Consider the following 12,532-nt stretch of genomic DNA (forward strand, 5'->3'; position numbering starts at 1 on the left):
GTTCAGATTTCTTTGATATGAATGTTGGCCTGTGTGAATATTCTCTAGTTGATTCGAAAATGATGTTTTAGTACACTAAGTTTCAGATGTGACACTGGCCCATGACTATATATATCTCTCAACGAGATAAGCGAATGTTTCAAGTAGAAAATTAGGTTAGCTGCCTCGTCACCTTAATAACCGATGATTTCCAACCAGGTAAGGTGATGTCTATTCTTACCTTACACCTTCGTCATCAGTATCCATTCTGGAAGTCACTACCAGCCGTATCTCTCATAGATCGGGGTTTTTGTCTACAATTTGAGAGCCGTCTGATTTATAAATTTTTTCCAAGTTTCTGAAAAACATTGCAACATAGGCTTATTTCGTTTTCCACAATTTTCTTCATGTCAACCATACAACATTCTCGTTCCCTGTACTAGTTTGTACAGACTTTTTATTGGATGTTTTTCACATTATTTGTGGATATTATCCATTGAGAGGTGTCCTCTCAATATATAATAATTATTCTGAGCCGATTTCTACTTCGTTACAGCTGTTTTTCAGTTGTTGTCTCTGACGGCTCCTCTACAAAAGTTTTGCTGTCTATAATCGCGAGCATATTTTTCCAATACTCTTTATGTTTTTTATGAACCCACTGTCCTATCTGATTCTGTATCAAAGATGTTGTTAACTATATATAAAGTTGATGACCCGTATCTGGCATACTCATCAGCATGACAGGCTCAATAGAAATGTTGTCAGAACAACATGAACAAATTTTTTTTTTCGTTTCACTCCAAGCCAGTAGCCAATAATATTACCCTCATTTTGACTGGCATGCTATTCCATAGAACTATGACTTATTGTGACTGATAAACAGTAAAATAAAACGTTTGTTTGAAGGTGATTGACAATGTTTCGTGATGAATTTCACAAGTTCGGACTTCCATTGTCTACTATATAAAATGATTTGAAATCCCTGAAACAAGTGAAAAAGAATAATTAAAAAAGGATAGCTGAAAATAACAATTATATTAAGCAACAATAAACCTGAAATGAAATGATAGTGAAATAACCTACAAGTAAAAATATAATAAATGAATAAATAAAAATTAAAGGAATGAAAAAAGAAAATAATAAAAAAGTGTGGAGATTCCAAGTCACGTTAGTTCACGACGTTTCGATTTTGGTATCTACAATCGTCTTCGGGTGATGACTGGACTGATTCCTCCGAGAGATGACTTAAGATGATAAGATGATTTAAGGAAGCCGCATACATGTTGTCCAAAAACGTATTCAGCCAGGCCAGCGTAGAAATACGAAACATATGGAAACCCATCATCAAACGAAAAATGGCCAACTCCCGCCAAAACGGTCATCTCTCACGGAATCAGTGAAGCGGAAAATGGAAAGCAGAGAAAGTGAAAGTATTTCAACGACCTATAAATAGTCATCTCTCGGAGGAATCAGTCCAGTCATCACCCGAAGACGATTGTAGATACCAACAATCGAAACGTCGTGAACTAACGTGACTTGGAATCTCTACACTTTTTTATTATTTTCTTTTTTCATTCCTTTAATTTTTATTTATTCAATTATTATATTTTTACTTGTAGGTTATTTCATTTCAGGTTTATTGTTGCTTAGTATAATTGTTATTTTCAGCTATACTTTTTTAATTATTCTTTTTTACTTGTTTCAGGGATTTCAAATCATTTTATATAGTAGACAATGGAAGTCCGAACTAGTGAAAGTAAAATAAAATTTACATAATGATGGAAAAACATTTCGAAAAAGTTATCCAAAAACTGTTGGGCTGTTGAAGTTGATGAAACTTGATTTATCATGAAAGATGAGGAATAACACTTTCTATGTAACTAATGTCACGGTTTTGTAAACTTCAATTGAAAATCTTGCATTAAAGTGTGTTTTTTGAATATGTTTTAATGGATTTTCAACAAATATCAGTCAGTTTTATTATATTAGTCGATAGATAACATTTTAGCAAATGATATAAGGAATGAATATCAAATATATTATACAGGGTGTAACTGAATAAGTGTAAAACATTCAAGGAGGTGATTCCTCATCAAAAAAAAATATGATCTTTCATATAAAGAAACTTCATTGGAGCATCCCTTGTTAAGATACAGCCCCTTAAAGGGAGTACATAAAATTTGTATAATTTTTTTCACAAGCACTGAAAAACTTACAATATTGAAATTGACTTGACGTTTTGTATTACCAAAAAGACACTCAGCCAGTAATTTATTTGGTTTACCACATGGTTGTAAGGGGTGGAAAACGCAACCCCTAAAATTTATTTCCAATGTAAGTTTTTGTCTTATTATTTGTTTACCATTTGAAAATTATTTTAGGAACAACTACACAGATACATCGTCATAAATGCGAACTGGATTTATTGTTATTTTGTAGTTACTATCTGCATTAAACAATTAAAGGATAATAACCGAAACTAATTTATTAATAACAAAACACACAACATGTAGAAATCATAGTAAATGTTCGATATTTATGTCTACATTCAGACATTACGCATGCGTCTAGACGTCGGCGCATTGAGCCACGTATTCACTCAAATATTCCTGGAGTCTCTCTGATTACCCTGCACGCATCGGTGATGCGATTTCTTAAGTCCTCTACATCGCGAACAGGAGTACGATGAACCAAATGCTGTGAATGGCTCCAAATAGAGAAATCGAGAGGATTGAGATCCTGGGATCGAGCGGGCCAGTTCTGTGGTCCTCCTCGACCTATCCACTGATTTGCATATATTTCAATTAAATGCTGACGTGCTACTTGACCAAAATGGGCAAGAGCCCCATCATGCATATAAACCATATCCCTTCTGACGCCCAAATGCACTGATGTACTTCTCTTGAAAATTGAACGTATGCCTCATCATTTAATCGAGGAGGTAGAAAATGAGGCCCAATTAAATCATCCCCAATAACTCCGAGCCACACGTTAAGAGAAAACTGTTCTTGATGGTTAGTTTCGACAATAGCGTGAGGGTTTTCATCAGCGCATATGTGGTAATTATGAAAATTAATAATCTTGTCCCGAGAAAAATTATATTCGTCTGTGAATTCTATCGTCTTCAGAAAGTCACTATTTCTTCTAATCATTTCCAGCATCCAATTGCAAAATTCAAGACGGTTCGGAAAGTCTCGCAGTAACAGTGCCTGTACTCGTTGCAGATGGTAAGGGTATAAGAGTTGTTCCTTTAAAATTCGAAATATCGTCATATGATAAGCATTTAGCTGGAAAGCAATATTTCTAGTACTGGTAGTAGGTTGTTCTTCAATAAAATTAAGTACTGCTCCCTCGCTGTGGTGTTCGTACTTCTTGATGGCGACCACAATCCTGCGTTCTTTTGACGAATGAACCATATTCTCGTAATCGTTGATGAAGTCGAGCAAATATTCTATGTGAAGGATGCTGCCGTTGAGGATACATTTCAGCATATCTTCTAGAAGCTTCTAACCCATTCCTCTGGGACAGACCGTAAACGTAATTCATATCAGCCATTTCCTCATTTGTGTATGCCATTTTAATAACAAGTGAATTATTAAAATAACAAATTAAGAACAGAACAACAACACCCAATTAGTATTAATTCAATTTCGAAAATTCACAAACTGACAGCGTCATACCAATTCAATTGTCACTATCGCTAATGGCGACCTACTAGATAGATTAGTTTCGTATTTTCGCATTTATGACGATGTATCTCTGTAGTTGTTCCTAAAATGTTGTTCCTGGTTTATTTTGGGAAAAAAACCCAAGAGACATTTTTTGTTTACTATAAAACAGGCTATCGGAAACATATTTTCAAATTGTCAACAAATGAATAATAATAATAATAATAATAAATAATAAGACTGAAAGTTACATTGGAAATAAATTTTAGAGGTTGCGTTTTCCACCCCTTACAACCATGGGGTAAACCAAATAAATTTCTGGCCAAGTGTCTTTTTGGTAGTACGAAACGTCAGGTTAATTTCAATATTGTAACTTTTTTAGTACCTGTGAAAAAAATTGTTATACAAATTTTATGTACCACCTTTGAGAGGCTGTATCTTAACAAGGGATGCTCTAATGAAATTTCTTTACATGAAAGATCCTATCCGTTTTTCGATTAGGAATCATCTCCTTAAATGTTTTTCACCTATTTAGTTACACCCGGTATAGCTGAGGAACCAGTCAATCTAATAATAACACTGATGATCTCCAAACATTTCTTAACATCTGACGAAAGCACCAAATCTGGTCATTATTACGTATTGGTCAAAGACGAAACGGAGTGGTTTAAGTTTGACGATAGTCGTGCCACTAAGTGTTCTGGCGCTGTCTTGAATTTATTGGAGCCTCTGGAGACACCCCACATTCTGTTTTATGAAAGAGAGGACATTGGCAGATCAAGGTTTTCAGATGATGTGGTGCTGCAGGTTTTTCCGGGTTTTCCTGCAGCTGAAAAAGCATATGCGCCACTGGAATCAATGAAGTCGTCCCGGAGCGCCAATTAATTTTTGTTGTTGTTTCATAATTTCATGATGTGTATTACTTTCTTCTTCAATATATTGATTTTGTTCTTCATATGATAGTATTTTTTTGCTGTAAATATTTGAATGGTATGCAGACGCACCCAAAAATTTTATTTTTTTCAATTCATTCAAGAGAACAATGAAGAAATATTGTCCATCCTTCACTTAACAGTATGGAAGTCTGTCACTTGAAACTCTGTTGAGAACTGTTACTTCGTTCAATTTCTTCAATCTGAAGATTACAAGGCGTTCATCTGAAGTACATATCATAGACCTTTTTCTGAAATCAGATATTGCCTGAAACAACACTCCTATCATGGGGGAGAGAAGCTTCACCATGTTGAAGACAGATTTCAGACCTGCGACGTTGATTAAATATAGAAGATAAATCAATGATAAGCACATAGACGCGCCTTGTATTACATAATTATCAGTATTGCGGTGGAATATAAGTCGACCTCAAGGCGTTAGTGGAGTCATTTCGGAATTCTGGTTGACTGTTTTCTAAGTAGTATAAAAATTTTATCGTTTCGAGTAAATTCGAATAATATTTCAAATCATCCCAACCTTCATGAACTGAGCAATGATCCTAATGAACTAACGAGTTGAGACAATAATATTGGTGTCGCCGGAACTACTGATTCACGAGTATAATTTCAATGTCTACCAAGACTATGATGTTGAATGAATTAATACAACTAGCACCATTAGGGTGTTAGTGTACTAATTTTGAATTATTTCAATTTCACAAATTGAGGAATTCTGAGTCACACTTGCCCATCATTAAACTATTTATTGCTCGTTTTGCAGCCTGAATTTATATTGTACATTATTCGAATTGAAAAGAATTACCGGTTTCCGCTGAACGGTAATTATTATGATTGGAATTGTCTGAGTCGTAGTTATAGATGTCGATTCCTAAAATTTCATCACGATAAATGGGGATTTTGTATTTCAAGGTGGGTTACAATGATTGTTGAATGGTACAGAGTATTTATAGGAGTCACTGTCTGACAAAAAAGGAAATACACATGAGATATGAAGAAAAAAAATTGGAAAAAGTCAAACATGAAATTGAATCAATAGAAGTGGGAAATAAAAAACTCTGCAAGTTTGGAGTATACCTATAGCTTCCGGAGTCATGGCCGGTGGGAGGAATCGTATCTGCGTATAGTTAGTTGTACACAGATATACACTGATTTTTCACACTGGCCATGACTCAGTCTGGTAGCTGTTCGTGTGTACAATTATCTAGATGTTATAACTGTAGTTATTATCCAAAGATTTTTTAATTATGCCTGGCAAATTTTTTTTCCACAGTTTCAGATTATACAGGGTGTAACTGAATAAGTGTAAAACATTCAAGGAGGAGATTCCTCATCGAAAAAAAGATTGGATCTTTCATATAAAGAAACTTCATTGGAGCATTCCTTATTAACATACAGCCCCTTAAATGGGGTACATAAAATTTGTATAACAATTTTTTTCACAAGCACTGAAAAAGTTACAATATTGAAATTAACCTGACGTTTTGTACTACCAAAAAGACACTTAGCCAGTAATTTATTTGGTTTACCCCATGGTTGTAAGGGGTGGAAAACGCAACCCCTAAAATGTATTTCCAATGTAACTTTTAGTTTACCATTTAAAAATTTATTTCCAATAGCCTGTTTTATTCTAACAAATAAATGTATTTTGGGTTTTTTGCCCAAAATAAACCAGTTCGCAGCAAAAAAATATTTTACGAACAACTACAGAGATACATAGTCATAAATGCGAACTGGATTTATTGTTATTTTGTAGACTAAAGCATTAAACGATTACAGGGTAATAAACAAAACTAATTTATTGATAACAAAACACAAACATGTAGAAATCATAGTGAATGTTCAATATGTCTACCTTCAAACATTACGCATGCGTCTAGACGTCGGCGCATTGAGCCAGGTATTCGCTCAAATATTCCTGGAGTCTCTCTGATTACCCTGCACGCATCGATGATGCGGTTTCTTAAGTCCTCTACATCGCGAAGAGGAGTACGAAAAACCAAATGCTGTAAATGGCCCCGAAATGAGAAATCGAGAGGATTGAGATACGGGGATTGAGCGGGCCAGTTCTGTGGTCCTCCTACTTGACGAAAATGGGCGGGAGCCCCATCATGCATAAAAACATATCCCTTCTGACGCCCAAAGGAACTTCTTCCAGCAGTACTGGATGCACTTCTCTTATAAATTGAACGTATGCCTCACCATTTAATCAAGGAGGTGTAAAATGAGGCCCAATTGAATCATCCCCAATAACTCCGAGCCACACGTTAAGAGAAAACTGTTCTTGGTGGTTAGTTTCGACAATAGCGTGAGGGTTTTCATCAGCGCATATGTGGTAATTATGAAAGTTAATAATCTTGTCCCGAGAAAAACCACATTTGTCTGTGAATTATATCGTCTTCAGAAAGTCACAATTTCTTCTGATCATTTCCAGCATCCAATTGCAAAATTTAAGACGGTTCGGAAAGTCTAGCGGTAACAGTGCCTGTACTCGTTGCAGATGGTAAGGGTATAAGAGTTGTTCCTTTAAAATTCGAAATACCCTCATATGATCAACATTCAGCTGAAAAGCAATCTTTCTAGTACTGGTAGTGGGTTGTTTTTCAATCAAATTAAGTACTGCTTCCTCAAGCTGTGGTGTTCGTACTTCTCGATTTCGACCACAATCCTGCGTTCTTTTGTCGAATGAACCATATTCTCGTAATCGTTGATGAAGTCGAGCAAATATTCTATGTGAAGGATGCTGCCGTTGAGGATACATTTCAGCATATCTTCTAGAAGCTTCTAATCCATTCCCCTGCGACAGACCGTAAACGTAATGCATATCAGCCATTTCCTCATTTGTGTATGCCATTTCAATAACATGTGAATTATTAAAGTAACAAATTAAGAACAGAACAACAACACACAAACTGACAGCGTCATACCAATTTAATTGTCACTATCGCTAATAGCGACCTACTAGATAGATTAGTTTCGTATTTTCGCATTTAAGATGATTTATCTCGGTAGTTGTTCCTAAAATAATTTTTTGCTGCGAACTGGTTTATTTTGGGCAAAAAACCCAAGAGACATTTTTGTTTAGAATAATACAGGATATCGGAGATGAATTTTCGAATGGTAAACAGATAATAAGACAAAAAGTTACATTGGAAATAAATTTTAGGGGTTGTGTTTTGAATCCCTTACAACCATGAGTTAAACCAAAAAAATTTCTGGCTAATTGTCTTTTTGGTAGTACAAAACGTCAGTTTAATTTCAATATTGTAAATTTTTTAGTGCTTGTGAGAAAAATTTTATGTACTCCCTTAAAGGGGCTGTATCTTAACAAAGGATGCTCCAATGAAATTTCTTTATATGAAAGATCCTATCTTTTTTTCGATGAGGATTCACCTTTTTAAATGTTTTACAATTATTCAGTTACACCCTGTATTTTCGGAAATGAAAGATATATTTTGGCCCTCTCTGAGTTCTCTTCAGTAACAGATGGGTACTAAACTTTATCCATCCAACAGTAACTTAAATAAAGATAGATGCATGACCATCACACACATTTGCATCTATTGAATCCTCTTGTTGATGACTTGTCCGTAATGGAGCTTAGAAGAATATATTTTCAACAAGACATGGCTTCACCTCACAACACTGCAGTTGTTACCAATTTTTTGACTGAAAATTTTGGTACTAATTGGATAGCCAACCAAGGACCCAATCTTTGGCCGGTCAGGTCACCGGACCTAACGCCTATGGACGTTTACCATTGGAGAAGGATGGAAGAACTTATTTTTGAATTGCCGATCAATTCTAGATACGAATTGGAGCGGCAGTGATGCAAAGTTTTGCTCCTCTCACTCTTATTGGACTAATTGATTTGACAAAAAACTTTTAGAGTAGTTGTTGCCTGTGTGTACAAGAAACTGGTAGACATTTCGTACACCTTTTCCGGAAAAATATATTTCATTATTTTTTATTATTATTATTATTACTGAAGTTTAGTGGTTAATACAGTATGAATTGTTATTAGTTTTAGTATATTTGATAGCTACTACTGTTTTATCTGTTTTATCGCCATGTCATCCAAAGCCTACTTGATCAAAGGGTGCGTTTCAAAGTCTACATGAAAAACCTAAAACGCTGTATTTCAAAGATGACTCTAGCAAACAAGTGTGCTACATTTTTGGAAAACTAATTTCAATCTCTGTTGAAATATGCAAGAATATACAGGGTGTCTCATCAAAACATAGTTTTAACTCGATAACTATTGATTTGGAAAAATTAGTTTTTTTACACCATTGAATTCTACGTCAAAAAGTGGTCTGGGAATGTATTTATATAAACCAGAAATTTTAGACAGAAAAAAACTTACAGCAACTTTTCGAAAATGTATATTTTTGAAATACATGCTGTAACTCAGAAACGATGATAGATATCGATATGCGGTTTTCACCATTGAGTGTTTCATAAAATTTGACCTCCAGACACAGTTATTAGTTCTCATCAATCTAGTTTTAAAACAGGAGTTTCCTTAAGAGTTTCCAATTTGGCCCACTCTGTACAATCCATAATGGTGGAAATCATTTGCATTCACAGCGTTTCCAGACTCCAATTCAAATAATTCTGTAACAACTCAACATCAGCAAAAGCTTCCGAGCCTAGTAAACTGTCTGTCATGGTATTTACAAATGCGCTAATCAACTTTCACCAGTGTTCTTACACTTTCTTCAACTTGCCTTCCAAGGAAGGGTTGTATTTTCTTGTTGGAATACATCGAGCTCAACCTTTACCCAAAAAGATGAAAAATACCAAATAACTATGGATGAATTTCTTTATCATTAGTGATATCAGTTCTCTATTATTATTTATTGAATGAAATCTGCGTTACATATTTATTTGAATCCTAATAGTGACTGCCATATGTCACCAGTGTCGACAAAACATGGTTACCAAAAATAATTAATTATCTTTCATAACCCGTCTCATAGAACTCTGTGTCGAAGTTGTTTACAGGTGGCTGGCATAGTAACATTTTATTTTGAATTGACTAGAGAGGAGACAGCGATAAAATAAACATCCATAATCAACTCGATGAATATCAAACTGGACGCAATTGTAATAAGATGAACTAATTATCTCAATAATCGTTTTCATGGTGTTAAGTGATGTCTCCATATAAATAATTGGATATTTCCGGAGATACATGTGTGTGGGTATATATTACCAGTTTGTTAATTTGTTTAAAACTACTATCGTTTATATAGAGAGATGTAAATATGTTGAGTCATTTCTCCGATGTTTTAATAACCTATTGTGACCATGTGACACCCTGAAAACAATCGAAAGTTTTAATTGGTAATTAACCACCTTCATTAATTAAGTGACAGTCTGGAGTGCATATGGGAGCATTATTTCATGATGATTAATATTTAAATGTATACTTCCTCAATTCATAATAATGTAATCTACGTTTGGAAACGAGGCATCAGTTCCAAGGCATTGTCTACTAGCTTTTGAATGATTAATTATGAATTCTGTGGAACTAGTTGTCTAAGCGTCAAGCTTCAGTATTTTATTGATTGTAATACTCGTGGTTTGAGAGGAACTGAAATTTCAGTATACTGACCAAGAGGTTATCGTTTACTAGATAATATAAAAACATAACCAGAGTCACGGTTGAAGAGAACAAAATCCAACCATATGGGCCGTGGTCAAATGGAACCTGAAGTAACAAACATTTCGTCTGCTACTGCGGCAGACATCATCGGTGATGTGTGCGATGACTGCGAGGACGAAAATTATATCTCGAGGTCTCAGCAACGACTGACTGTCAATCTGCCGTAGCAGCAGACGAAACGTTTTTCGATTCCACAGTTCAAAATATATGATGGACTTGGTTAATACTCCAAGTATTGAAGTGAAACTTTTTTTGATATACTCACTGAGCACCTGACAAAACCGCAATACGTGTTTCACTATACAAAAGATTCCTCAGGCGTGTTCATATTTATTGGTGCTTCGTTTAATTGAACAATTTGAATCTATTGCTAACACTTTCTCAACACCAGAACACAAATTTCATTACGATGGTCTCCTGAGGACGCTTACTTGGTTAGCGAAACGCGCGTCGAGAGGTCACAATTTTTGTTCTGGTGTTGGGAAAGTATTTTCAACAGATTCATTTCAAGCCAGTACAAACTATCAAGTTAACAATTTGAATTATATGATCTACTAACCACTTAATGGCTAATGTGTTTAGTCATGTCACGAAGTGTTCTGGCGATGCATTGAATTTATTGGAGCCTCTGGAGACACCCGACATTTTGTTGGATCAAGATCTTCAGATGATGTGGTGCTGCAGGTTTTCCGGGTTTTCCTGCAGCTGAAAAAGCAAATGTGCCACCGGAATCAATGAAGTCGCCCCGGAGCGCCAATTAATTTTTATTGTTGTTTTTATTTCATTTTTATCGTTGTTTTAATAAAATGGTATAAAATATTGGAAAGACTTGAATAATATAAAAGAAAATTTGTAAACTCGTTCAAACTGACATGTTATAAATTATTACCCCAGCTCATATATCGAAATAAGAAAAAAAATTGATAAAGGAGAAGTATTTGATTCATTTGGGTCATTTAGCAAATTTCCAGAATTACTAAATCTATTTTCCAAATATTGACATTTCAAATTTCCACCTTCAAAATGTAACACGTCATAGTCGTGATTGAACTTATGACCTCTGCCAAAAGATTGTTTGCAAATGGTCTTCATAAGCAAAATACCACTCCTATTCTCTTTAATTATTTGGCAAAACTTCTCCCTGTTTGGCCAATATTAAATTTTTGACAAGAACTGCAAGTCAACTTTTGTATTCCGGATCTATCCAACATCGAAGTCTGAATCTTTCTTTTTCAAAAAGCGAGCAATATTATTGGATAATATTCACCTTGTTTCCGTGGTTGACAGCAATTTGTTTGATGAAACTCAGTTCTGAAAATTAATTTCTGACAGTGGATTATTCAATAGTATGTGGAATATACTATTGAATGCTTCCACTTCATGCTTCCAGGGATGTGTCGAAAAATTATCTATGGCAATACATGTAGAATAAGGTTTGTAATAGTGTAGCCTAGGAGACTATTACTGAAATTGATGATAAACATGATTTTACAATTTTTCAAAACTACCAGAAAGTAATTGTGATGCACTGTTTGGAACCTTTGGTGTAGGAATGAATATTCCTGGAGTTTTTTCCCAACACCAAATCGTTATGTTATGTTATTTTTAACACCTCGACATGTCTTTCAATCGCCATGTGATCATCTTCAAGAGGAAGATTAAAGGAAGTAAGATTAATCTTCCTCTTGAAGATGATCACTTGGTGATCGAAACACGTATCGAGGTGTTGAAAATAACGATCTACTGTTGGGAAAAAACTCCAGGAATATTCGTTACCAGAAAGTAAATTTCAGAAAGAACGGAATTTCAGAAAGAACGGAATTTCATGAAACAAATTACTGTAAATGAATGTTACACCTTTCAAATAGCTACAGAGTCAAAGAAGTAACTTTCAGACACAAACTGGAAGAAAAAGCTCCCCTGAAACAGCTACTTTCATATAAACATTGAATTACACGAAAGAAACATTTTCTCGAAACCAATAATTTTATATGGACACTGAATTATACAAAAAACACTTTCCTTTACTTAGTTTGTGTTCCAAACATTCGTTATGAAATTAAATCAGATATCATTCACAGAATTTCCACACACTATACTAAATGAAAGGTGAAAAATTTAACTTACATGGAATACTATCATCCTCACTAGTAGACATCGATGATCTGAATAATATTATAAAAAATAACACAATTCATTTATAAATTACGATTTTTGTGTCAGGGAATAATTTTGATCTACTTATATCATCGATGATATCGTAG

The sequence above is a fragment of the Leptinotarsa decemlineata genome, unplaced genomic scaffold (genome assembly GCF_025532065.1).
Source record: "Leptinotarsa decemlineata unplaced genomic scaffold, Ldec_3_MD MMD2_tig00078346_RagTag_RagTag, whole genome shotgun sequence".
NCBI classification, from domain to species: Eukaryota; Metazoa; Arthropoda; class Insecta; order Coleoptera; family Chrysomelidae; genus Leptinotarsa; species Leptinotarsa decemlineata.